Genomic DNA, 11419 nt, shown 5'->3' on the forward strand with positions numbered 1-11419 from the left:
TCACACACATCCCTCTTAGGGCAAGTGTTTTCCCGCAGAGCTGGGAAGCGCAGGAGCCTTGTCCGCCTTTCCTCCCAGAGGCCTCCACAGACCGGCGTGGTCTCTTGCCTGAGCTGGGGAAAACCCTTGCCCTGCGGAGGCTTGGCTCTGCACCCGAGCGTCTGGCTACGGGGCAGTTTGTCCTGCCGCAGCCAAAGCTTGGGGCTGCAGCAAATGGCTGCCGAGGGGCTTTGCTCTTGGCTCCCCTGAGAATGGCCACAGCACGAGCAGCGCCCAAGCTGAGGCGCCCCACTGGGAGCCCCGGGCTGCTGGCTGGGGAGCACCCTCTGCTCTGCCCTTTGCTGGCACCGGCCCTCAGACACCCCCGTTCTACCCCCCATCCGCAGCAGAAACATGTCGTACGTACGCGGCCAAGAGGCACATGCTCAGCAGATGTCTCCACAGAGAGACCAGGGCAACAGCCAGAAGGCAAGGAAGGCTGAAGACCGTCCCTGGGCAAAGAAACCAGAGAAAAGTTAAGCCTGCCCCTTGAGATCTCTTCTCTAGGATGCCCAGCCAGGCATATTTCAGCTCCGTGTGGGGAGGTGGGCACCGAGTCCCAGGCACGCCCTCCCCGGGGCAAAGAGCAGGGCAGCCTACACTGGACAAGGGGATGGAATGCACCCTCACTAAGTTTGCAGGTGACACCAAGTTGGGTGGGAGTGTCGACCTGCTTGAGGGTAGAAAGGCGTTGCAGAGGGATCTGGACAGGCTGGATCGATGGGCTGAAGGCCAATGGCATGAGGTTCAACAAGGCCAAGTGCCAGGTCCTGCACTTGGGTCACAACAACCCCATGCAGCACTACAGGCCTGGGGAGGAGTGGCTCGAAAGCTGCCCGGCAAAAAAGGACCTGGGGGTGTTGGTCGACAGACGGCTGACTATGAGCCAGCAGTGTGCCCAGGTGGCCAAGAAGGACAACAGCATCCTGGCCTGTATCAGGAGCAGTGTGGTGAGTACGACTAGGGCAGTGAACATTCCCCTGTACTCAGCACTGGTGAGGCCCCACCTCAAGTGCTGTGGCCAGTTTTGGGCCCCTCCCCACAAAAAAGACATTGAGGCACAGAGAAGGGCAACGGAGCCGCTGAGGGGTCTGGAGCACAAGTCTTGTGAGGGGCGGCTGAGGGAGCTGGGGCTGTTTAGCCTGGAGAAAAGGAGGCTGAGGGGAGACCTCGCTCTCTGCAACTCCCTGAAAGGAGGGTGTAGAGAGGTGGGGGTCGGTCTCTTCTCCCAAGTAACAGGCCATAGGACAAGAGGAAACGGCATCAAGTTGTGCCAAGGGAGGTTTAAACTGGACATTAGGAAAAATTTTTACACAGAAGGGGTTATTAAGCATTGGAACAGGCTGCTCAGGGGAGTGGTTGAGGCACCATCCCTGGAGGTGTTTAAAAGACGCGTAGACATAGTGCTTAGTGATGAATTTTGTCACAGTTAGGTTGATGGTTGGACTAGATGGTCTGAAAGGTCCCTTCCAACCTAGGCAATTCTATGATTCTACGATTCTCCTGCCACTTGTGACAACTGGCCCGAGCTCTGGCACAGCGCGGCTCTCCACGTTCACCCCGGAGGACTTTGGAGCAAGCAGCAGTGCTGAGCTTACTTGCGATTTCTGTGGCCTTGTCGCGCCCCTCGGCAGGCCCTTGAGCGGCTGAGCCGGCAGGTGAAGGGCGCATCACCAGCTCCACGCCAGCGCTCGGGTCCCTGTGGGAGGACAAAGACAAATGCCGGCTGCCCACCGTCCCCAGGCCGCGGGAGCTGAGGCGGGGAGGAGTAGCCTGAGCGGAGGCCCCTGCCAGAGGAAGGGCTGTCCCAGCAGCAGCGAGAGCGGGCAGCAGGGCTGGGGTCCCCCTCCTTTCCCCACCCTTTGCGGGACAGGCCTGCCCCGGGAGAAGAGGAGGCGAGCTGGCAGCAGCAGTCCCCCGCCCCGGGAAGCCCGCCCGGCAGCGCAGCCCCGTTCTCACCCTGCCGGCCGTTGGTTTCCCTTGGTCCCCAAGGAGCCTTTGGAGGCCCCTGGGCGTCTTGTCTGGGGGGCCTTTCTCCTCGCCATCTCGGGCAAAGGCAGGCTCCCCGCTGAGCCCCAGCAGCGTGTCCTGTCCCCAAAACCAGCTCCAGCAGCAGCCTCTCGCCGCAGCCAGCAGGAGCCTGTCCAGGGCCGCAGCCACAGGGCAACTGTGGGCTCCTGCCCCACACGCCACAGCGCTGTGCAGGCAGCCAGCTGTGACCTCACAGTGGTGTCACCTCTGACGTCATGCTGGGGCTGCCCAGGGCTGAGCAGGGCGGGGAGACCCTGTGCTCCTTCCTTCTCCTTGCGGGATATTAATTGTTCAGCATAAATACATACGTTTTAAGTAGAATAAATGATTTAGGATTATCATTCGGTGTGATTTGTGCTGCTTGCTTAGCTCTACTTAGCATGAGGTGCTGGATTTGCTGAAACCTTTAGGCTGGAAAAGAATCCAATGAGATGTTAGAAGACACCAGACCAAAAATCATCACCATTGGCCCCCTCCTTGCTGTGCTTCTGGAAGTCTCCAGGGAATGTCCTGCAGTGATCTGCAGCTGTGAGCAGCCCTCAGCCACGCAGAACCCTCTCAGCAGCAGGACCTTGCCCCGCCGGGGGATGCTCCTTCCATGCAGAACTTCTCCCCACAGTGATGTGGTGGGCTTCCCAGGCAGGCTGAGAGCTGACCCTGGCAGGTGGCAGAGTCCCTGCCCCGGCACACAGACCCCTGGGGTGCAGGGAGCCTGCTCTGAAGGACAGCCCTGGGCACCCCTGGCTGCACACCCACCTTCACAGCTATTCAAAGTGCCTGACAAGAGCTCCCACATGTACAGATCCCGTAAGCTGTGGCTGTGCCAGCTTTAGGAGATGCCTCCAGCAACTCCGCCTGCAGTGCCCTGCACCCGCAGACTTACCCTGTCAAGGGCTGCAAAGATTTCTCCTCCAGTGAGCTCTCAGTCGTCCTCCCAATCCTGACACCTTCAAGCTCTCTCTCTGCCTTGCTCATCTCCCTGAGACACCCTGGCAGTGCCCTCAGCCCTGCTGCGCTTGGCAGAGGAGCTGCTCCCGGGCAGAGCTGTCTCTCTGCAGCGCTGCCCGCTTGCCGTGAGCTCCCTCCATCCCAGGAGCCCAGCCCAGCTCAGACGCAGAGGACCAGCCCAAGGAGTTTTAATGACCCCTCTGGTGGGTTCGAGGCCGAGTCCGTGAACCTCCGACGCTGCGAGGAAGTCGAAGGAACCTCTCAAGGAGTCAAAGTCGGGTTCAAACTCCAAAGTTTCTTGTGGTGTTGATGGGTCCCACTGAGGGACACCACTGAGGAATTGCCCCCAGGGTCCGGTTACAGCAGAAAACTGGAGGCAGCGATGGCAGGTCGGGAAAAGCAAGTTGAAGGTGACTCTGATGCTGGGTAAACGTGGATGTGTTTCATTAATGCAAAGGGCCAAGCCCTGACTCCATCGCCCAAAGGGCCAAGGCCTGACCCCCAGCCCCCAGGAAGGGAGATCCTCTCCCTCACTCCTTCCTCAGGGCTCTTCCTGGGACAGTGGGATGTGGAGATGTGCAATGCCAAGGGCAGGACTATGGTACGACACCTCCCAGGCTCCTGAGTATGGACAAGGAGGCAACGAGACCCCAGTGCTGGAAGGACTGGTTGTCTCAGAGGCATCAGTGGCAGAGACAACAGCCGTAGCCCAAGACATGAAGAGGTTGGCTCTGTTAGGGGACTTCCAGCTTTGCCACATCCCTCTATCTTCTCCACCACAGGCTGTCCTACGGTGTCCCATCACCTCTGCCTCTTTCCCTGCAGGCTGCAGTCATCCACCCGGCTGCCCCATCTTGCTGTCACCTTCCTTTGCTGAGATCTCTCCATCCTCCCTGGCTCTTCCTTGAAACACAAAGCCTTGGGCTGATCCAGACTCCTTCTGGGTGGCGTGTTGCACCACAGCACTGCCCTTGGAGTGACGTTTCTTTCTCCTCGTGGCCAGGCTGCACCTCCCCACCTGCATGTTGGGGAGTTCTTTCTTTCTCAGGCTGTTTTCCACTAGGAAGAAAAGCTCCGCCAGCTCTGAAAGCACCCTTCCAGCACGCTCAGGCTCCTCCTATACCGTCCCCAGTCTCCAAACCACTGAGCCCAGGGCTCTCAGCCTCTAGATACTGGTCAAGTGCTTGAGGCCTCCAAACCCTGTCTTGGGAGATCTCTGGGCTCTCTCCACAGTGTTTGCAGATGAAATCACAGTGGTCATAGGCCAAGAAAGATGGAGTGAGACTTTTTACCAGGGCCTGTAATAGCAGAACAAGGGGCAATGGCTTTACACTGGAAGAGGTTATATTTAGGTTGGCCATAAGGAAGAAATGCTTTATGATGAGCGTGGTGAGACCTTGGAACAGGTTGCCCAGAGCAGTTGTGGATGCCCCATCCCTGGACGTGTCCAAGGTCAGGAGCTTGGAGCAACCTGAACTAGTGAAAGACGTCCCTCCTCACGGCAGGGGGTTGGACTAGATGATCTTTTAGGTCCCTTCCAACCTGAACCATTCTATGATGCTTGGATTCTAATATGCCCAACTCCTCCTGCACAAGGCTGCAAACACCTACATACACCATATAGGGATGTGACCACTGACAAAAACCATCACTAAACCATGTCGCTAAGCACTACGTCTACCCGCCTAATTTTAAATACCTCCAGGGATGGTGATTCCACCACTTCCCTGGGCAGCCTGTTCCAATGCTTAATAACCCTTTCAGTGTAAAAAATTTTCCTGACGTCCAATCTAAACGTCCCCTGGTGCAACTTGATGCCGTTTCCTCTTCTCCTGCCTTCCTACCCTTGGGCAGGTCGACACTCACACCCAACTTGGTGTCATCTGTGAACTTACTGAGGGTGCACTCGATCCCATCGTCCAGATCATTGATAAAGATTTTAAAGCGAATCGGCCCCCGTACTGAGCCCTGGGGAACACCACTTGTGACCGGCCGCCCACTGGATTGAGCTCCATTCACCACCACTCATTGGGCCCGGCTGTCCCAGCAGTTTTTCACCCAGCGAAGCGTACGCCCATCCAAGCCATGGGCAGCCAATTTCTCCAGGAGAACGCTGTGGGAAACTGTGTCAAGAAGCTTTACTAAACTCCAGGTGAACAACATCCACAGCCTTTCCCTCATCCACTCAGCGGGTCACCTTGTTTTAGAAGGGGATCAGGATTGTCAAGCACGACCTGCCTCTCATGAACCCATGCTGACTGTGCCTGATCGCCTGGTTGTTCTTCATGTGCCACATAATGGCACTCAGGATGACCTGTTCCATAAACAGGATGATGTCTTCCAAGTTGCTCTTCCATGCGGATGATGTGGGAAGGGAGGTGCAATGACACGTGCAGAATGACAGCAGGACACCTCCCAGGCTCCCAGGTGGGGACGGGGAGGCCATCAGGCTCTTGTACTCCTTATAGGCATCAGTGGCAGAGGTGACAGTCACAGACACGGAGATTAAGACCTTGGATCTCTTGGGGGCTTTTCACATTTCAACAGCCCCACACTGTTGAAACCACCGCAGGCTGTCCTATTGTGTTCCACACCTGGGCATGTTCCCTGCAGGCTGCAGACGTCTCCCCTGCTTCTCCACCTTGCTCCCGCCTGAGCAACTCACTAAGCTTTCTGAAGTCTCGCCATCCTTCGGGGATATGTCTTTAGACACAAAGCCACGGGCTGATCCACATTCTTTCTGGATGGCCGCCTTTTCCACAGCGCTGCCCTTGGAGTGACGTTTCTTTCTCCCGTTTCCTGTTTAAACCTCCCAAGCTACAAGTTCTGGCATTCTTTCTTTCTCGTGCGGTCTCCCATGAAGAAGAAAAGCCCCATCATCTCTGAAACCGTCCTTCGAGCAACCCCTGTCCTGCCCAGAGCCTCTCCACCATGGGGCCAAAGGGGCAAAGAAGCCCACATTCCTCAGCCTCCCCACGCAGCGCATGTGCACTATACTGTAGGAATGTGTCTGAGAGAAAATGGTCACGTGAGCCAGCCTCCCTACTATGAGAGATTAGATTAAGGGCAAAACAGGTGGTAGAAAATGGAATTAGGACATGGGAAAAACGGGAACTGAGAAGGTAGAAAACATGTTGTGCTAATGACTAAGTAATTTACTATGTGAATTCTTGTAACCAATCTGATCTGTGAATGAACTGCATGGACAGCGCGTGAAAAGAGACTGTAAGCCAATCATATAGCTGCCGCTAGCGCGTGCTCTTATTGCCTGTCTATATATACTCTGTGAAAACTTGAATAAAGGGAGAACGATCATACTCATATTGAGACTCCATCGTTACTCCGGGTCCGTCTCCCACTCCGACATCCTCCGACATCTGGTAGCAGAGGATGGTTCAGCGCGACTGAGTTCTCCGAGACTGCGGTAAGCAGCTAGAGGAGGGGAGTGGGAAACTTCGGCTGGGAGACGTGCTGCTTGGGCGCATCAGCGGGAGCAGACAACGGCGTGAGGTCGCTCCTCACCTCCCAGGCGCAGCTATGGAAACAGAAGCTGCGGCCACACTACTCGCTGGGATCCTCTCTAAGGGAGGGATTGAAACACCAGCGAAACTGTTGCTCAAACTGATTAAGCCGGGGCAGGAGATGGGGCAACAAGTAACAAAAGAAGAAGGGGCTATATTAAGACTTCTCCTGCATATCCTCTCTAAGAGAGGGGTGAAATACGATGAGCGTATGCTCCGAAGGTTGTTAACCTGGTGCAGAGAGAACGGATTTGCACCAGAGCCCCAGACAGCTTTTAAACCAGAAATATGGGAGGCTGTTGGGAAAAAACTGTGGGAAATGATAAGTAAAGGAGACAAAGAGGCATCACCGTTAGCGACGACGTGGTGGTTGGTGTTATCGACCTTACAAGATATGAACGCGGAGCGAGCCACAGCAGCCGGGGCTTTTGCAGCATTACAACCCATGGGAGGGGGATCGAACAGGCCAGGTCCGAAGGTCCGGGACGATCCCCTGCTGATCCCCTCTGCTCCACCTGAGGCCGATGGAGGAGGCAGAATGTCAGCAGAGAAGGACAGAGCCGGAGCTGTTTGCTCCTGACATTGCCCGCCTCGCCCCCTCCCCTCCCCAGTCGTCTCCCTGAGATAGAAGTGCTGGTTTTGTATGTCTGCTGTGTAAGTGTGTGTGGGCGCCAGCTTATACCTGCTGATCAGCATGTGTGCTACTGTTTGCTTTTTGTTGTGTGCAGTGTCGTTAGGTGACTCCACTTGAGCAAGTGTTCTGCCCGGTGTGGTACTGTTTTCGTATGCATCTAGGGCTGACACTCCATCAAGTGAAGAAGTTTGTATATACACAGTGTTTAGACGTAAGGCGAGCGCACCCCAGGTAGATACACCAGGATGGGCTGTAGAACCGATGGAAGTCCTGAAATATTGGGGGAGTTTTCATGAGCCGACACGTTTACACTCTCGGGAACGGCTTGCCCATGCAGGGCGTATCGCTGGTTGTTTGTTGTTTGTCTATAAGGTCATGGTTGATTGGGAAAAGGAGTCGAGCCAAAATCTATAGGATGCTCTGTATGAAAATGAGAAACTTAAGGAAAAATGAGAAACTGAGCTCTTGTTGCAAAGGCAGACTTTTATGTCAGTCGTAAGTGATGGGAAAAAAAAAAAAAGAAAAAAAAAAAAAAAAAAGAAACCAAACAGGAACAATTAGATGGGAAATGTGCCACGTTAGCACAAAAGTATGCCTTACACATTACGAGAAAGCATCAGAAAAAGAGAAATAGGACACCTGGTTCAAAGCAGTACCATAGAGATATGTTTTTGGTTTTTTCCTATGTGTCTATGTTATTGCATGCCTTAGTAGATTGCTCTGTGTTATACCCTGCGAGACTAAAATGAACCCAGCAGAAGCGGTCTCTTGAGCAAGGGGGTGGAATATGGGAAAGCAACGGAAAATCGGCGAGGAGGACTGTAAATACACTCAAGGGACTCGCACCTGGGTGCTGGAAAACACAGATATCACACCAATTGTTATTCAGTCTCGGGTGCTGGCAAGAAAAACATTTGGATGACATAAGCCTGTAATGGACTCACAGACACCTTATCCAGCTGCTTGGGAATCTTGGCCTGTTGTGGAAGAAGATCAAAGCACAGCACCAGCAAGAACAGGGAGTCTGCATGCGCTCTTGCTAATAAGGACTCTTTTGCTGCCAAGGATTCGTGATAACAAGGACTCTCTTGCTGCCAAGGATAAGTTTAACAATGCTACTAGTACAGCTATTTCTGAGTTATCGCTAGATGTAGATAGTATTCGATATGCGATGTTGCAAAACAGAACTGCTACTGATTTTTTGCTTTCAGCTCACAGACATGGTTGTCAAGATTTTAAAGGACTGTACTGTATGAATCTAAGTGACCACTCCACATCCATCCATGCCCAGCTGCAGGAACTGCACCGACCGAACCAGCAACTTGTGGAGACCACGGGGTGAAATCTCTTTGCTGGATGGACTTGGGGGTGGGGTTGGTTGAAGCAAATTATACTCATTGCCTGTGTGGAAGGAATTTGTCTGTTATGTTTAGTACGCTGTTTGCCGTGTTTAATAAGCATTATACGATCAGCTGTAAATGCCGCTTTGCATCGTATCCTTGTACGAGTTGTAGAATATGTTGCTCTAAAAACTATGTGTGTATCCATGAGAACCTGACCTTCACAGAAGAAGATAACAAGAAGGGATTACAACAATGTAGTCACGTATCAGACAGCTGCTGTTAGCAAAGCTGGATCATGAGTTTGGTGAGACTCGCTGCATACACTGGCCACGTGTGCAGCGACTCTGGCCTGTACTTTTCTACTCGATCCAGCGCAGGAGAGTCTGGTGGGACTCGCTGTGTGCACTGGCCATGCATGCAGCGACTCTAGCCTGTACTTCTCCACTCAATCCAGTGCAGGATATAAGGAGGCTGTCTCGGGTCAGAGAGGGGGAGAGAGACATGAGCACACTTTGAAGGTACAGGGGATGCCCTGAAGCACTGTGTCTGCCCCCCCCCCCCACCCCCCCGTAAGTTTTATGTTCATTAACCCCAACAGCTCCGAAGGCATCACAGCATGTTGAAAGATAAGATATAGTCTACTACTGCTGCAAGACACATTGAACACCTTCCTACAAGAATTTCAACTTTATGCCCTGATAGGACAGTGGGATGATGCAAAGAGCCTGACTGCATTAGAGTGGGTATTTTTGTCACATACCTTTTCAAAACCAGTAACTATGATGATCGAAATGTTGCCACGATTGTTTTTCCAGGGTCGCTCGTGCTGTCAGCAACCGCAATGTATTTGAAATATTACAAAAGGATTTCTCGTGGGTAAATCCAAAGAAATTGGCTTTCTGGGCTAAATTTAGGAATCTAGGTATTTATTGCCTTAGCAGGGTTCTTTTTGATTCTGTTTTTAATTGTGTTTAGTATATAACCTGCTAAGAGCGTCACAACAAGGATAACATGTCCAAATTAAAAGCGGTCAAAAATGGTTTCGATGATTGGTCAAACTCATGGGGTATAACGGGATGGTTATCAGACTTACTAAAGCAAGGGCTCATGCTACTGTTGGTTATATTATTATTGATTATGGTAGCCTCATGTGTTCTCCGCAAAGTGACTGACATGATAGAAAATGCCATGCATAAGGTCTGGCTGGCTCAAGAAGAAAAAGGGGGGATTGTAGGAATGTGTCTGAGAGAAAATGGTCACGTGAGCCAGCCTCCCTACTGTGAGAGATTAGATTAAGGGCAAAACAGGTGGTAGAAAATGGAATTAGGACATGGGAAAAACGGGAACTGAGAAGGTAGAAAACATGTTGTGCTAATGACTAAGCAATTTACTATGTGAATTCTTGTAACCAATCTGATCTGTGAATGAACTGCATGGACAGCGCGTGAAAAGAGACTGTAAGCCAATCATATAGCTGCCGCTAGCGCGTGCTCTTATTGCCTGTCTATATATACTCTGTGAAAACTTGAATAAAGGGAGAACGATCATACTCATATTGAGACTCCATCGTTACTCCGGGTCCGTCTCCCACTCCGACATCCTCCGACACTATACGCTGAACCACAGCTGGGCAGACCTCCTCTGGGCACTCTCCAGTTCCTCCCCACTCCTCCAAAATGGGGAGCTGCACACAGGGGGACACTTTTCTTTGGGGGGCCACTCCAGTTCCCAGCACCTTCTCCTCAGGACCACTGCTCAGCACGTTAGGTCCCAGCGGGCTCTGATGCACCTTCCTCCCCCTCAGTGCAGGACCGGACACTTCTCCTTGTAAACTTCTGGAGGTTTCTCTTGGCCATATCCCAGAGTTTCTCACGGTTCCCCTGAAGTGAAGCTCCATTGCCCTGGAATGAAGATCCATTTGCTCAGCTGTCAATGTTTCTATGCTGATGGCTCACCCTGGTGGTGCTGTCTCTCACAAGATAACCTGAGGAGTTGCAGGCCACGATAGACAATTAAAGGAGGTACTAGTTCAATAGAATTTCCGACTCAAGTAGGAAGTACCATGACAACCATCACCAAAATACCAGGGAGGGTATTGGTACGGTGCGCTGCCTGTATGGCAGACTACGTCAGTGGGAAATACAGACCTGTAGAGACACACAGAGAAAATGGATCCCTCCAGGAGCTGGTTTTACATCCTCTATCCAGAAGCCGGCCCCAGGATCTCCTCATCCCTCAGTTTCCCCCCACATAAACAAGCACACGCACACACAACTGCCTGTCTCCGGTATGGAAACACAAAACCCCTGAGGCTGGCAGGCAGCCAGCTTCCACCTCCTCTGTGCTTCCTCTTCAGGCTTGGGTTTTGTCAGCAGCTTCTTTCTCATCCACGCCGTCCTTTCTGAATGTCAAGGCGGGCCATTGTGGAGCATGAAGAGGAGATCCTCAAGCAGCCCTCCGCACCCTGCTTCTCCGCAGGGCCGTATCCCACAGGATTCTTCCAAGCCAGTCCCCCAGCAGGCCAAAGCCTGCTCTCCAGACGTCTCCTGCTCTCGGCCTTTTTCCTTTCTCTCAGGAGCCTCAACTCTACCTTCTTAGCCCTGGCTTTTACATCCCTGACTAGCTGTTGCTTGTTTGTTGGTATGAAGTCTGGAGCAGACGTTCACCCGCCACAAAGCTGCCAGTTTCCCAGGTTGTTCTGTCCTCTCCTGTTGACGCCTCAGCTCCCAGCCGAGTCTGTCTGTCCCCAGGCAGAGCTCCCTGCATTCCTGCTGCTGCCTCACAGAACGGGCCAGAGGAATGCCACAGAAACGATCGGAGGGATGGAACCCCTCTGCTGTGAGGACGGGCTGAGAGAGTTGGGGCTGTTCCGTCTGGAGCAGAGAAGGCTCCGGGGAGACCTT

The 11419-nt window shown here is 53.0% G+C and overlaps 1 long non-coding RNA gene across 1 annotated transcript; it reads left to right on the plus strand.

Moving 5' to 3' along the window:
- Positions 1 to 6221: 6221 nt before the first annotated feature.
- LOC134526039 (uncharacterized) lies at positions 6222 to 10065 on the plus strand. The gene is made up of 2 exons (XR_010073881.1): positions 6222 to 6442; positions 8385 to 10065. It is a non-coding gene; the product is annotated as an uncharacterized LOC134526039 (long non-coding RNA).
- The last annotated feature ends 1354 nt before the right edge of the window (positions 10066 to 11419 follow it).

The sequence above is a fragment of the Chroicocephalus ridibundus genome, chromosome 21 (assembly GCF_963924245.1).
Source record: "Chroicocephalus ridibundus chromosome 21, bChrRid1.1, whole genome shotgun sequence".
NCBI lineage: Eukaryota > Metazoa > Chordata > Aves > Charadriiformes > Laridae > Chroicocephalus > Chroicocephalus ridibundus.